General features: G+C 39.2%; 1 protein-coding gene across 2 annotated transcripts in view; it reads right to left on the bottom strand.

Annotated features, from left to right (window-relative positions):
- atad2b (ATPase family AAA domain containing 2B) overlaps positions 1–16397 on the bottom strand; it is a 125325-nt gene that overhangs the window by 97506 nt on the left and 11422 nt on the right. The window lies entirely within an intron of this gene.

The following is a 16397-nucleotide window of genomic DNA, read 5'->3' as shown; positions in this document are numbered from 1 at the left end:
TCTTTTGTCCATATTTGCAACAAAGCTATATTGAGCTCCGGAGATGACACTGATCCAAGTCAACCTTTAACCTTCAACAAGCCTCACAAAAGCAGATCATCATATTGTTGTTTTCAATACTGTTTGAAGGACTTTGTTTTCAAAGTTGCAAGATGCAAGCTATTGACGCAAATTATTTCCACCTGCGACTTCAAACCTCCAATTCCTTTCTTCAGTCTCATGGAAGATTTTTTTCCTGAATCAATATGATCCTACCTATGAAGCTGATGTAAAGACGATAGATTTTAAACGATCCACAAACTCTGAATTCCATGCGATTCAAACAGACAATCTGAACATGGAGCCTCAAATAGAAATAAAAAGAGCGGTCCTGATTTTTTTTTTCCACATTATTATTCCACAAATATCAATATTTAATAAAAGTATGCAGACCACGACATGATAGTTTGGCACTGTCCAAACTGGATTTTAAAAACTAAAAAGGTAATTAACTTCATTAGTTAAACCACATCTGAAGTACTGTGTACTGTACTGATGATCTTAAAGGAAAGACGTAAATGAGTTTGAAACAGCTTGAAAAAGGTTACTAGACCAATACGTGAAATACTTGTATCACCTTATGGAAGAAAAGTTGGACAGCCTAGGCTCATTCAGAATAGTAAGAGGGCTATTTGAGTGAAAGATGTAAATAACAAAGCCAAGGTGCTAGGTAAGGAAGTTGGGAAAAGGTTGTTCCCTCTTGTGGGAAAATCTAGACCTGGTCGCTTACCATTAAAAAAAACTGCAGCTCATTTAAAACAACAATTAGATGAAGTTTCCTCGCACACAGGATTGCAAGTCTTTGAAAATCTCTTCCTGAAGTAGTGTTGGGGCCAGATCTTCAAATAAGGCAGGGTGAACAGATTATTGTTAAGCAAAGGGATGAAACGCTATCAGGGCTAGGTGAAATTTCAGGTTACAGATCAGCCATGATTTTATTCAACAGTGAAGGCTCGAGGGGCCATATGGCCTAAAGACACTTCTTGCGCATGTTAAAATAAGACAATTCATCATCATTACTCAAAGACCTTGCTGCAAGTAGTTTAATATCTTCATCTTAACCACTGTTCCATTTTTCTCCCTTCCATCTGCTAAATTTTGTATTGTATTTTGTGTTTATATTGCCAATTTCCAGCACAGACTAGCATCTTGCTCATAAAAGAGTAATATGACTTCGTGATTTATATTGTGGTACTTTCTGTACAAAATGCACCATTTACTAGTTGCTTTGTACACAACCATAATTCAAAACCATGCCAAATCCCTGATGAATGACTATCCTAGAGTTGAACAAAGACCTGAGGTCATACAATACAAAGTAATACTAAGTACCATGAGTGAAAAAATACCTACCAATATTGTGAGTACCACTTTAAACTGAACTGACGACCAACATTAATGCCTTCTGCTCGAAAAGAGAAAAAGGAAAAGGACACAAAACCTGTATTGATGAGCAGCCAATTTTCATAGTACAGGTCCTACAACAGAAATGTTGAGGAATAAACGTTTTCCAGAAAATCACAACTCCCTGCTTTTACATTATAGGGCAGAACCAAATGAACAGTCTGTTCTGTGCACATCTTCTGGGAAGTTCATTTTGCAAGACTAAGTAAGATACATGAAAACCCAAAAAAAACTTCAAGAGAACTATTCAAATTTAGCTCTATCTATTTATATATATCATTCATAAATTTAAAAACCTTTTAAAAACGAAACATTAGAATCCAGAAGAATTGTCTCAAGCTCTGCAATCATCATGCTAGCTCCAAAAATGCTAGATGAATGAATAAATTACAATTATTCATCTGTAAGTATCAGTGTTGCAAAATACCCTAAAAGGTTTTATGGCTAAAGGTTATTGCATATGTTCATGAGTACATATTCCACAAGTTTTACAAAGGACTGTATCTTCTCTTGTACTCACTGAATAATTGTTATTTTAATTGTATAATTGTTTTGCCGAAAGCTTACAAGTACATGAATTTTGTATTAACATAATTCTGGCACAAAGGAAGTAACATAATAAGAGACCTTCCTATTAAAACAGAACACTGCAGATGCTGAAAATCGGAAATAGATTGGACAACATCTTTAGAGGTGAAACAGAGTTAACAGAACAATTCTGAGGGTGGAGGCAGGAACAAGTGCAATGTCTTAAAGGCGCCTGGATGGGTATATGAATAGGAGGGGTTTTAGACGGATATGCTTGACAAATGGGACTAAGGGAGATTGGGATGTCTGATTGGCACAGACGAGTTGGACCAAAGGGTTTGTTTTTGTGCTGTATGGCTCGATGAATTGTTTCCTTTCAATATTCAAAGAGAGGCTAATATTTTTCTACTCACCCCTGCTACCAATGTGGCTCAAAGTTACATACCAAGACATTCCCACATAGACTGAGCACAAAATCGATCCCAGAAGTTAAGCAGACATACAAAGAGAAAAACAAAATCATTGGGACATTGCCCATGAAAATGAATAGGCTGGGCACAATAAAAAGAAACTGGAGGGGACATTCTTCATCACTACCCAAGACTTTACCTCATGCCAACAACTGTAAGTTCATACTGCAGAATGAAACAAATTTCCTGTTATTCTATCATGGGACATGCACATCATTGTAAAAGCTAGCATCTATTGCACATCCTTAACTACAAGTGGAAAAAAAAGGTGTGGTGAACCAGGGACACTTACACTTACAGAAATGAAAGGAGTTTCAGGATTTTGATCCAGCAGTGTAGAAACAGCAATTAATGTTTCACATTAGGATGGTGCCTCACTTTGATGCGAAGTTACAGGCTTTTCCTTTGCACTTACTCCCCTTGTTCAATGTGATGGAGGTCACAGGTTTGCAAAATGCAGTCAAGGAAGCCTAAGTGAGTTGCTGCGTTGCCGCTGAGCATCAGTGGCAGAAGTAGTGAATGTTTAATGATGATTGATGGGCTAAATTGTGACAAGCTAAGTGCTTTTGAGTTGCAAGCATCCAGTTAAGTGGAGAGTATTCCATAATACTGTGCCTTTCAGATGGCAGACCGTCTTTGGGGAGTTGTGTGGGGGCTGGGGTGTACTTGCTACAGAATTCATAGCCTCTGATGGGCTCAAGTGACCACAATATTTATATGGTTGTTCCAATTTAGTTTCTAGTCAATGGCAACCCCAAGACATTAAGTGAATCACCTCAATGATGGCAATTGCATCAAATGACATGGGGAAATGGTTACACTTTCTCTTGCCCGGGATGGCCACTGCTTGGCGCTTGAGTGCCACAAAGATTACTTATTACTTGACAGCCAGGCCTTGACGTCGTCCAATTCTTGTTGCACATAGACATGGGCTACTTCAGTACCTGAGGAGTTGAGAACGGTACAGAACATGGAGTAACATAAATGAGTGTCCAATAAAAGAGCGAAGGTCACTCGTGAAGCAGCTGAAGATGGCTGAGACAAGGGCATGACTTTAAGGAGGTCCTGCAATGATATCTTGTGCTGCAAGGAGTGTCCCCAAGATAGGGATTCTATAATTCTATGACCATCTTCTCTGATATTATTCTCCAACTAGTGAAGAATTTTCCAAATGACTTCAATTTTGCTCAGGTGCTTTCACGTCAAGGGCAGTTACTCTCATCTGAACAAATTCAGCACTTTTGCCCATGTTTGAACAAAAGCTGTTAACGAAGTCAGCAGCTAAGTGATCCAAGAGAATTTAAACCGAAACCTTATCTGCTAAATGTCCTAAAGCCCAATATATTACTTCACAACGTATGACTATTACGGCATAGGAAAATACATGGTACCGCAATTAGAGACAACAAGGTGTAGAGCTGGATGAACACAGCAGGCCCAGCAGCATCAGAGGAGAAGGAAAGCTGACATTTCGCACCTAGACCCTGCATCAGAAAGTAGTCTAGGCCCGAAACATCAACTTTCTGGCTCCTCTGATGCTGCTTGGCCTGCTGTTCATCCAGCTCTACACCTTGTTATCTCAGACTCTCCAGCATCTGCAGTTCCTACTGTCTCTGCGATAGGAATTACTTTGCTTGTGAAAATGTTCACCAATAATGTGACAGCCAGTGTAAAAGTATCAGTTTAGCTGTACAAGTAACTGCATGTGACAAAAATCGGTCAAATTGCACTTCCTCCAAGTGTGCCCTAATGTCGAGTATGTCAGAAGAGAAATCAGTAGGTAACAAAGGGAAAATCCAAAGTCTGTAAAATGTGGAACTTTCTCGTCATTGCGTCCTCAACTACGATCCATATCAAGTTACATCATAAAACTAAATCTACATTTATCCAACTCCATTTTTGGGCAATAGAGGATTTTACTCAAGCAACCGCTTTTTCCTTTTTTTACTCAGGCTGATAAATAAGGGAGCAGAATGTTATCAAATTTCTTATTTCCAAAGCTGATACAATTTTTGCCAAACAGCTTCATAATTGGTTTAAGAGCAAGCAGGAACTGAAGGAGGGTCTAGGCCCAAAACGTCAGCCTTCCTGCTCGGCTTGTGTTCATTCAGCTCTGCACCTTGTTATCTCTATACTTGGTTTAATTTCACAATAAGCCCAAAAAATTGCAGCTGGAACCCATCTAAGAATGAAGCATTCATTTTCTAATTTCTAGTTATCATTATTGAAAAAAATGTCACTTTTTAGTTTGAGATTCCATTATAAAAATCATTAGAATGAATTTAAAGAACTATAGGATTTCAATATAAAGCAAGCTTTAATACTGCACACAAATATCCATAATCCACCAGTGCACACAATACCAAATAAAACATTCTATCTAAATCAGGAATTAAAATCAACATTAGATCTGTATGCAGGCTAAACTCCGACAGTCACTTCTGCCAATAAAAGATCACATTCCCTTGTAAAGGTCAAATGAAGCAAAACTTGGAGAACTACACATGACAAATGGAAAACACCCAGTGGCACTGTTTTATCTCCTACCACCCATATTCCACAAGCGAATGTATCACTGGTGCATAGGAGGAGATGGAGAGCTGCCTTCTTGCTGAGGTCCATTCCTGGTGTACATGTGCGCACAGTGGGTGGGGTGAGCGGTTGGTCCACTCAGTGTTGGTCCAAAGGGAGTTGTATGATTTTGAGACACAATGAAGAAATAGCATGATAGTTTCAGGTCGCAGTAGTGTGCTATGAGGGGAACAGGCTTTTGGTCGTGTATTGCTCCTCACTACTAGGTGATAGAAATTACATATTTGGAAGGTGCTGTGGAAAGAGTCTCAGCAAATCTTCAATATTATTGCCAAAATGTTGTTTTGCAGCTTCCGGTGTCTTAAACCATTTATTGACGTAGAGGGATTAAATTGATTTGGCTAAAAAGAGACATCTGTGATATTGGGAATCTCAACATGCTATAGTGATAGATCATCCACCTAGCTCATCTGGGTGAAATTGACTGTAAATGCTTCAGCCTTGACTTTGCACAGATGTGCTTCGCCCTCCCAGAGAACCGAACATCTGTGTTGCCTCCTCCTCTTATTAGTTGTTTAATTGTCCACCACCACGTACAGCTGAATACAGCCAGACTGCAGAGCTGATCATCGGTTCTCGGATCACTTAATCTTGTTTATTGTCACATGAACTGTTCTGAGGAAGGGTCACCGAACTCGAAACGTTAACTGTTTTCTCCTCCACAGATGCTGCCAAATCTGCTGAGCTTTTCCAGCACTTAGTTCTTGTTCCTGATTTACAGTATCCACAATTCTTTTGGTTTTTATTTAGTATTTTCCTCATTAGTTCCCTCCCCAACTGCCATAGAGTCAGTTTCGCAGACACGTCATTTAAGACTTGTATAACTCAGTGGTGATGCTACTGAACAACTCTTTGTGACAGGTAATGATGTTCCTCACCAGAATACATTGTATGCCCTTGTCACAAAGTACTTCACCAAATTGATACTCAACATGGAGGAATCCTGTTTCATCAGCTGATGGATGGACAGTTAAGTGATAATCATGAAGTTCCCTTGCCCAGGAATGACTTAAAACCATGAAGAGGTCGAGAAACAATACTAGACTCGTAAGGCAAACCATTCCTGGATGCATTACATTGTGCTGCACCTGGTGGGTCTGTCCTGCCTGAGGCACTGGTTGTAAGCTATGTTTCTGAGAATGACTGTACCAGGCTGTTTCTCAACTAGTCCATAGGCTGTCTGTGGCAAATTGCCACTAGCCCCAGATGTCAGTGAGAAAGAAAGATCTTGCAGGGTCAACAGAGCTAAGTTTGCCATTGCCCTTTCCAAAGCTGAGTGATCTGTCAAAAAGAAATATAGGTCAACAAAATATTCAAGAACCTCCACAATATTTTAGAATTTTAAGAAAACGTCCAATTAGAGGAAAAGTAACACTGGAAAACATAGATGGGAGAAAAATGTCACTCAACTTCCTACACATGAACAACTTTGTTTACACAAAATTACTAAACAGATTTTCAGTGATTTTTTTTTCCAGATGCTTTAAACATTTTGAAGTACTTATATGATTATGTTTTTTCTTGAATTCCATACATATAAATCATCTTAATTCAGAAGTTAATAAAGTTTTGTAATGTTCTTTTAGTAGATTCTTTTATCCATTGTTTTATTAATTTGACAAAAATCAAATCATCTAAACTTCAACTGCATTACTGAGAATCAAAGAAACTGAAGTTACATGACAACATTTAATAGAACTCAGTTATTGCATATTAAAGCTTTGTTGAACCTATAAAATTCATGCAGCAATCTGGTCTCTTTATCAAAAAATATTGCATCCAGCAGCATCATAAATGACACAATAGCAGTTGAGGTGATAGTGCAAAAAAAACTATGTACAGGAAAAGATTTATTGAGTACGTTGGGCATTATCCCTTGCAATTTTTTGACAGCTTTCAGATGGTTCCTAACATTAGTCTTTGGTCTTAAATTTCAGATGAATAAACAGCATTTTAAATCAACTTGACTGTCGAAAGTTTTATTCTTCTTCTAATCCTTTGTTGCATTTTTGTTCAAATATATGGAGTACATAAAAGTCTTTTCTGCAATTGTAAAATACGAGTCTAATAGGTAGTGCCCAGGTTATGCGTGGGTTCCATTCTTCAGTCCATTCACGATTATTTATATGCAAGTCAGAACAGAACACATAACTACCTGTTTGCCAATATAAGGAAACACTAAAATGACAGCTGTTTAAAAATATACCTTGTACAGAAATGTAACTTTACACAGGGATAGCAAACAGGAATTTGAAAAAAAAATTTAAAAAAGACAAACAAGTGAGTTAAGTTTATGATGATAAATTACCTCAATACTAAGTACTGAGAGGAATTCACAAAAATTTAAACTTGGGAGGTTTATTAGAAGAACAGAAGTGGATACTGCTGCATATTTCAAAAATCTCAAAACTGGTGCTAGCTAAATATTATTTGTTTCCCGGCCAGACAACCAAGAGATATAATATAGAACAAACACGAGGAAGATTAAGAATAATTAAGTTAACAGAATATTTCATTTTCAAGAAAGCAAATTGAAAAACAGGTCAAGAAGCTTCTGCCAGAGAATGTAGCTTTGAATGTAACAGAGCTGTCAATGACAAATATGTAGAATCAACACAGAAATAACAGGCAAATAAAATATTACAGTTATAGATATGACAACCTAATGTGACTAAGAGTTCATTTTGGTGTGACTTGACCAAGTACCAAGAGTTTTGCAATGTAAGGCAATCCTGATTTGGCTAGCATAAAATCTTAATGATTTAGAAGTATTAGTATATTTTCTATTGTTCTCAGCGAGTCAAATGTTTACCAAGAGCAAGAAATGCTGAAGCAAAGAGGCAGGTGCAGAAAATCTGAAATCAAAGCAAAAATGCAAGAAATACTCAGCAATCAGGTTGCACATGTGGAGGGTGAAACAAGGTTAACATTAATTGTAAATGCCACCTGCCTATACAATTGGAAGCAACCATGGGAACTGTGTATATCTGACAAGCATTTCCCACCTGTGACATCCAGATAGGTGGGAAGGCAAGTGGTGAGGGTGACTCAGACTGCAGAGGGGTATAGGTAGGTGAAGCAAATGGTCAATAACTTAACAAATGCAACATACTGTGCGTAAATGTGCACTTTTGCAGGGAAAATAGAGGAGCTAAATATTATTTAAAATGAAGAAAGACCACAGAGACCAACACCATGGAGAGATTTGAGAGTTATCATGCATAAGTCACAAAAAGCTAGCATACAGGTATAGCGGCTAATAGAGAAGACAAATGGAATGTGGTGCTTTATTTGAAGGGAGTCAAGTATAAAAATACAGAAGTCTTTCTAAAGCTAGGTGAGTTTTCGCACCAGCAAGACCACAACTAGAATACTGTGAACAATACTGAGCCTCTTATCTGGCAGTCCAAAGAGGTTCACAAGGTTGAGTTAGTTGGGCTGGTACTTATTAGAGTTTACAACAATGAGAGGTCACCTTACTGAAACACACAAGATTCCTAGGGGACTTGAAAAGGTAGATGCAGAAAGATCATTCCAATTTTTTGTGGGGGGGGGGGAGAAGAGGGAGGAGGGGGGAGGGCAGAGTAGAGTATACGACCAGAAGACATAATCTCAGAACAAAGAAGTTGTCCATTTAAGGTAGAGATAAGAAGAACAGCATGTCTCAGACAGTCGTGTTTTTGCAGAGCTTTTTTCTACTAGAAAAGGGCTGCAGAGGCTGGGTCCATAATTATACTCAAGGCTAAGACCAACAGATGTTTATTCAGTAAGGGGATCAAAGGTTGTGGGGAAAAGGCGGGAAAAGTGGTGTCAGGAACTACCAAATCAACCTTGATCTCATTAAATGTCGGAGGAGACTTGATGGCTGAATGGCCTACTGCTGCTCCTATGTCTTATAATCTTACTGGGCATTGTTCTAGAAATATTTTAAACAGGGGCCTTGGCCCACAAACAATGATGCAGACAGCAATGTACAGGATCTCAATTAGAGGAAGTATGGGATTTCAGGGACTTGGACAGCAAAATCAACAGGCCTTGGTACAATAGTTTTAGTATCTGAAAGCACTGAAAATGTGCTTATTGGTTTTGAGAACCTAGTGAAAATAAGCTTTCAGGGAGTGAGTGCAAATTTGAGAAGCGGGTCCCAAGATCTAACAGAATCGAGAGGCAGCTGTTCTGGCTGTGTTCAAAGGATCAAGGAAAATGGTACCGATATTGCTGTTGTTTCTGGCTCTTTCCCAATATTACATCCATTCTCAATATCCCAATCCACATCCCTCAAGGATACTCCATCAGCCAGTTTGTGTACTTTTGTTTCTCACTTGAAAGCAGAAATGGCTATTTCATAAAATTAAATGCAACCAAAATTATACACAGTCATTAAGTAATAGAGTCTCACAGCATGGAAAGAGATCCTTTTGTCCAAGTGGTCCATGCTGTCCATGTTCCCAAACTAAACCAGTCCCACCTGCCTGCATTTGGCCTAAATCCCTCCAAACTCTCCTATTCGTGTACTTATCCAAATGTCATTTAAATGGTCTAACTGTACATACATCTACCACTTCCTCCGGCAGTTCATTCCAAGCACTAACCACTTTTTGTGTAAAAACATTGCCCCCAAGTCCTTTTTAAAATCTTTCTCCTCACATTTTAGAAATACACTCCCTCGTTTTGAACACCACACCTTAGGGTAAAAGACTTTTACTATTCCCCTGTACTATGCCCTTCACAATTTTATAACTTCCACAAGGTCACCTCTCAATCTTCTACACTCCAGGGAAAAAAGTCTCAGCCTATTTTTGTAAATCAAACCATCCATTCACAGCAACAGCCTGGTAAATCTTTTCCTGAATCTTCTCCAGTTTAACAATATCCTTTCTTTAACAGTGCGAATGGAACTGCTCACAGTACTTCAGAAGAGACCTCACTCATTTCCTTTACAACCTCAAAAGGTCTGATCAATAAAGACAAGTGCGCTAAACTCCTTCTTAACCACCCTCTCTACCTGCGACATAAAAAATTTCAAAGAATTATGTACCCGAACCTCTAGGTCTCTGTTCTACAGCACCACCCAAAGCCCCTACATTAACAGTACAAGTCCTATCTTTGCTCATTTTATAAAATGCAATGCCTTGCATTTATCCAAATTAAACTCCGTCTGCTAGTACTCAGCCCATTGGTCAAATTGATTATGATCGCTTTGTCATCTTAGACAACCATCTTGACTGTCCAATATACCACCAATTTTGATGACATCCACAAGCTTCCTCACACTCATCCACATTCTCATCCAAATTGTTTACATAAACAACAAACAAATGTGGACCCAGACCTGATCCCTGTGGAACACCATTGGTCACAGGCTTCCAGACCAAAAGACAGCCCTTCATCACCAAACTTTGTCTCCTACCTTAAAGGCAATTTTGAATCCAATTGGCAAGCTCACCTTAAATCCCACATGATCTGAAACTTTACTAATTAGTCTATCATGTGGAACCTTATCAAAGGCTTTATTGAAGTCCAAGAAAACAAAATTTAAATCGCTGTTCCCTCAATCTTTTTGTCATTTCCTCACAAAAAAAACTCATTCAAGTTTCCCCTCGATCCTATCACTAATCATTCCTTACCTCTCCAAATGCATTTAATCCTGTCCTTCTGAATCACTTCCAACAACTTACCCACTACTGAGGTCAAACTTGGAGGTCTACAGTTTCCAGGCTTCCCCTTACAGCCTTTCTTAAACAAGGCACAACATTAGCCACCCTCCAGAAACTCATCTGTGGTTATAGATGATACAATTATTTCTGCTAAGGGCACCACAATTTCCTCCCTAACCTCCCACAACATTCTGGGATGTATGTAATCAGGTCCAGGAGAATTACCCACCTTTGTGCTTTTGAGAACTCCAGCACTTCCTCTGCGCTGGCAACATACAGTTTCTTAACAACTCTGATCATGAGAAATGGAAAATTGTCTGCATTGTTAGGGGCATTATTAAGAGGTATTCTAATTTGACAAACAAGATACAAAAAGAAGAGAATGCTACACAATATCCAATTTCCAAGTTAGAGCACAAACATTTCTCAAAGTCTCAAGTTTGAAAGTGAAAATTAAATGTATGTAGATTTAAATACATAAAGATAATTAAACCAAAAAATTTTAAATGACTTCATGAGATCCATCCTGGACAATTATTGTTCTTAAATCATATAAAATGAATGGTGTTCACAGGTTTTACCTCTGAGCACTGTTGTCGTTACATATAACTCATCATTGTCTACAGGAATAGTGCCAGATGACTGGAGGATAGCAAATGTGGTTCCCCTGTTCAAGAAGGGGAATAGAGACAACCCTGGTAATTATATACCAACAACTGAGATAAGGCTCACTGGTCAAGCGTTGGAAAAGGTTAGAAGGGATAGGTTTTATATTCATCTAGAAAAGAATAAATTGATTAGGGATAGTCAGCACGCTTTTGTGAAGGGAAGGTCATGCCTCACAAACCTTATTGAGTTCTTTGAGAAGGTGACCAAACAGGTAGATGAGAGTAAACCGGTTGATGTCGTGTATATGGATTTCAGCAAGGTGTGCAATAAGGTTCCCCACAACAGGCTATTGTACAAAATGCGGAGGAATGGAATTGTGGGAGATATAGCAGTTTGGATCAGAAATTGGCTTGCTGAAAGAAGACAGAGGGTAGTAGTTGATGGGAAATGTTCATCCTGGAGACCAGTTACTAGTGGTGTACCGCAAGGGTCGGTGTTGGGTCCACTGCTGCTTGTCATTTTTATAAATGACCTGGATGAGGCCGTAGAAGGATGGGTTAGTAAATTTGCAGACGACACTAAAGTCGGTGGAGTTGTGGATAGTGACAAAGGATGCTGTAGGTTGCAGAGAGTCATAGATAAGCTGCAGAGCTGGGCTGAGAGGTGGCAAATGGATTTTAATGCAGACAAGTGTGAGGTGATGCACTTTGGTAGGAGTAACCGGAAGGCAAAGTACAGGGCAAATGGTAAGATTCTTAGTGTAGATGAGCAGAGAGATCTTGGTGTCCATGTACACAGATCCTTGAAAGTTGCCACCCAGGTTGACAGGGCTGTTAAGAAGGCATACAGTGTTTTAGCTTTTATTAATAGAGGGAGGGGAGGGAGGGGAGGGAGGGGAGGGATACATCCATATAACATTGGAACAATGGGTCTGTTTAGTGCTGGAATACATGAGGATTTGATTTCTGGTAAATAAGTTCATTTTGGTTGTAATTCTGTATTCAACAGTTCTTATTTTAGACTTGAGAGCAAGTTGGCTTCCAGAAGAGAAAATCTGGAACCAAGAGGTTATGGTGAAGCTGTACAAAACTCTGGTGCGGCCGCACTTGGAGTATTGTGTACAGTTCTGGTCACTGCATTAGGAGGAGGATGTGGAAGCTTTGGAAAGGGTGCAGAGGAGATTTACTAAGATGTTGCCTGGTCTGGAGGGAAGGTCTTACAAGGGAAGGCTGAGGGACTTGAGGCTGTTTTCATTAGAGAGAAGAAGGTTGAGAGGTGACTTAATAGAAACATATAAAATAATCAGAGGGTTAGATAGGGAGAGCCTTTTTCCTAGGATGGTGACGGCGAGCACGAGGGGGCATAGCTTTAAATTGAGGGGCGAAAGATATAGGACAGATGTCAGAGGTAGTTTCTTTACTCAGAGAGTAGTAAGGGAATGGAACGCTTTGCCTGCAACGTTAGTAGATTCACCAACTTTAGGTACATTTAAAGTCGTCATTGGACAAGCATATGGACATACATGGAATAGTGTAGGTTAGATGGGCTTGAGATCGGCATGACAGGTTGGCACAACATCGAGGGCCGAAGGGCCTGTACTGTGCAGTAATGTTCTATGAACACTTCATTCCCATCTGCCACCCCATCACAGATCACTTCCTCTCGTTAATTTCCTGTCAACTCCCCTGTCTTGCACTGTTTCCCCCATACCACCCTTAAAATCCATTCCCCAAGCTCTGTACTTAAAAATAACTTCATTTTTATCTTCCTGTAGTTCTGCTGAAAAAAATATTTTATAACATTAAGTTTGTTTTTATTCCCCCCCAACAGATGCTGCCTGATCTGCTAAGTGTTTCAATCTGGATTAATAACAGCTGGTAAGAGAAGCCATGTTCAATTGTAAGCCTGCCAGAATGAATACTTCCAGAGTCTTTTAAAAGATATTTGTTGACTAAACAACGTTTATTTATAAATCTAAGAACACTTTGCCCTTAGTGAGATGGAACATCAAATGCCACTTATTACTACAAATTTAAACACCCTTGGCCACTGCACACAGCAAAGCATACATGGATTCCAAACCATTTTCTGAAATTTCACCTTACTCAACAAGAAGTACAAAGCTTGCATTAAATAACCTTGCTTAAAAAAGGTATAGTCAATAAGCAGTCTATTTTTTAAAAAATCATTCCTGTCACTGGCAACTTTGGCAATCCTTGTCCATCCTTAATCGCCCTCAAAAGAGGTGGTGATCAACCAATATACAATGAAACTAAGTACACACATGTATGGAAGTGCAACTTTTCAAACAACTGTACTTTCATATTATGCAAGTTCAGACAATAATGTCCTTTCTATTCATATGTGAATTGTATTTAATATGAAATTTTCAAATTCTCAGAAAATCCTGTCAGGACAAACTTTAAAACATGCCTTTACACCAATTATAAATGAGCTGTACTCAGTGTGAATCGCAAAATAACATGTGAAAAACCCCTAGTGGTGAAAACAGATCATTAATTTCAATAGAAGGATACTGAGTATTTTTAACAATAAGAAGCTGGAAGCGTTTTAGACGATCTCTGAGTTACGAGGCCCAGGTTCAAGTCACACCTGCTCCAGAAGTGTGTAATAACATCTCTAAACAGAGTATTCTTGTGGCATTGCGGTAGTGCCGTTACCCCTGGATCAGGAGGCCCGGTTCAAGTCCCAAGTGCTCCAGAGGTGTGCAATAACATTTCTGAAACAGCTAATTAGAAAAACAGCTAGTGTGCTTAAATGCTCAGAATCAGCAAAGCTTCTTGAAAGTGCCATGATCTATCCTTTATCAATCTTAAGTGGATAATCTCACACTTGCTTTTGTTGAAAAATGTGTGGCAGATGTACTTCAATCAGAAACTTTGGACTTTTCTAATCCAGAATACTGTGGAGGCTCAGTCATCAAGTACTTAAGAGAAGAAGGCGACAGATTTCTTGATGTTACAAACTGCAAAGAAATGGAGAAAGTGCAGAAAAATGGCATGAAGTTAGAAGATGAGTCATGATCCAGTTGAATGAGGCAGCTGACTCAAAGGGCTGATTGGAACATAACAAATAGGAGCAAGGGTTGGCCAGTGTTAAAGTAGATTACTCCTATGACTGTTCTGTAGGTTACGAACAAGTTTTGCAAGAAAAGGCTGTTAAATGTTTACTAATGAGTAGAGGCCAGCAAAATATTGAACTATTAACAAAAATATTTCCACAGCAAATAGTTACATCAAAAGTTACTCAATTTCAACCAAAACAAACGTAACTATAAATGTGAAAAAAAAATCAACTGTACCAAAATAAATACAATTATGGAAAGCATTTGTAAATGGATGAAAGTATATTGTATATCAAAAGCAAACTAAAAAGTGGACACCAAAAAGAACTATTTTTAAAAATACATAAAAACCACAGTTAAATCAATGAACCATAATTTGCTCCAGAGAACTATTAGTTACATTTGCCTATTTAATCACTATAAAACTTTGCAGCACAAGTTTCCGAACATGCATGCAATTAAGTCACAAGGAGGAAATCTGGGCATTTGCAACGCAAATGAAGAGAGCAAGTAACTATAAAATTAAGAGCACAATGACTGTATGGCAAATCCGAATAAGGAATACAATCGCCAAGCAGGTACAAAAAGTAAAATTGGGTTACATTTGACAGGGAGACAGAAAAGCATCCTTTCCTCACCTTCACCTGCTTCAATGGTCTGCCCTCATCAAAAGGCCAGAAGTGGGGATATCCACCAATGATTGCCCAATGTTCAGCACCATTCGCAACTCCTCACAGTCCATGTTCAAACGTAACAAAATCTAGATAATATTCAGTCATGGGCTGACAAGTGGCAAACATTTGCACCACACAAATGCTAGGCAATGACCATCTCCAAAAGGAGATAATCTAACCACTTCCCCTTGACATTCAATGGTATCACCTTCATTGAATCCTCCAATATCAACATCCTTGGACCTACTATTGACCAGAAGCTCAACTGGACTTCGCACGTAAACAGTGGCTATAAGAGCAAGTTAAAGGCTAAGAACTCACCTCCTGACTCCCCAAAGCTTATCCACTATCTAGAAGGCACCAGTAAGGAATGTGATGGAATACTTCCCACTCGCTTGAATGGATGCAGCTCCAATAACGCTCAAGAAGCTTGACACCATCCAGGACAAAGCAGACTGTTTGATTGGCACCACATTCACAAGCATTGACCCACCCACCCCCCACCCCACAGTAACACTCAGCAGCAGCAGTGTGTACGATCTACAAGATGCACTGCAAAAATTTGCCAAAGATCCTTGGACAGCACCTTCCACACCCACAACCACTTCCATCCAAAAGGAAAAGGGCAGCAGATACAGAGGAACACCACCACCTGCAAGTCACTAGTTATCTTAATTTGGAAATATATTGCCATGCCTTCACTGTCATTGGGTCAAAATCCTGGAATTATCTCCTTAATTGCACTGTGGGTCAACCTACAGCACATGAGCTTCAGTTGTGCAAGAAGGCAGCTCATCACCACTTCTCAAGAGCAACTAGGGACAGTCAAATGCCCATGTCCTATGAATATTTTTTTTAATTCTCCTTGTGAACAGAGAAAGCTTTAAAATAGAAAATATAACACACCACTCTGAAAATTAAAAGTGGACCAGCATTGGTACACAAGATGTGTCTGGAAAAAGCTGTTAAAGTTATTGGGGGCTGCAAAAAATTTCAGAAGAGTTTCAGAGCACAGAATCAACTTGAACAGATAAATTTGGAGTGGAGGGAAAGATATGTACCAGAGAAGGAGTTGACAGAATGAAGGCACATGCTGCCGCACAACTCGTAGATGGGCAGTTAGCTGATCTCAGAAGGGTTACTCTGACGGTAGGCTGGGGAGGGGAAATTGGTTCGAACTGATCCTGCTTAAGTGATGAGCAGGAAAAATTAAAACTGGAAGCCTTGGGTTCTCCATCTGCAGTGTGTCAATTACTCCTGGATGCTGAAAATATATGAGCACTGAGTAAAGAGAAATCAGTCTCTCTATGAAGTCCTCACAGGGTCAATTGTTAACCAT

This window comes from Stegostoma tigrinum, chromosome 4, assembly GCF_030684315.1.
Source record: "Stegostoma tigrinum isolate sSteTig4 chromosome 4, sSteTig4.hap1, whole genome shotgun sequence".
NCBI lineage: Eukaryota > Metazoa > Chordata > Chondrichthyes > Orectolobiformes > Stegostomatidae > Stegostoma > Stegostoma tigrinum.
Note: the sequence above shows the minus strand (reverse complement) of the source record. Positions and strands in the feature narration are given on the sequence as shown.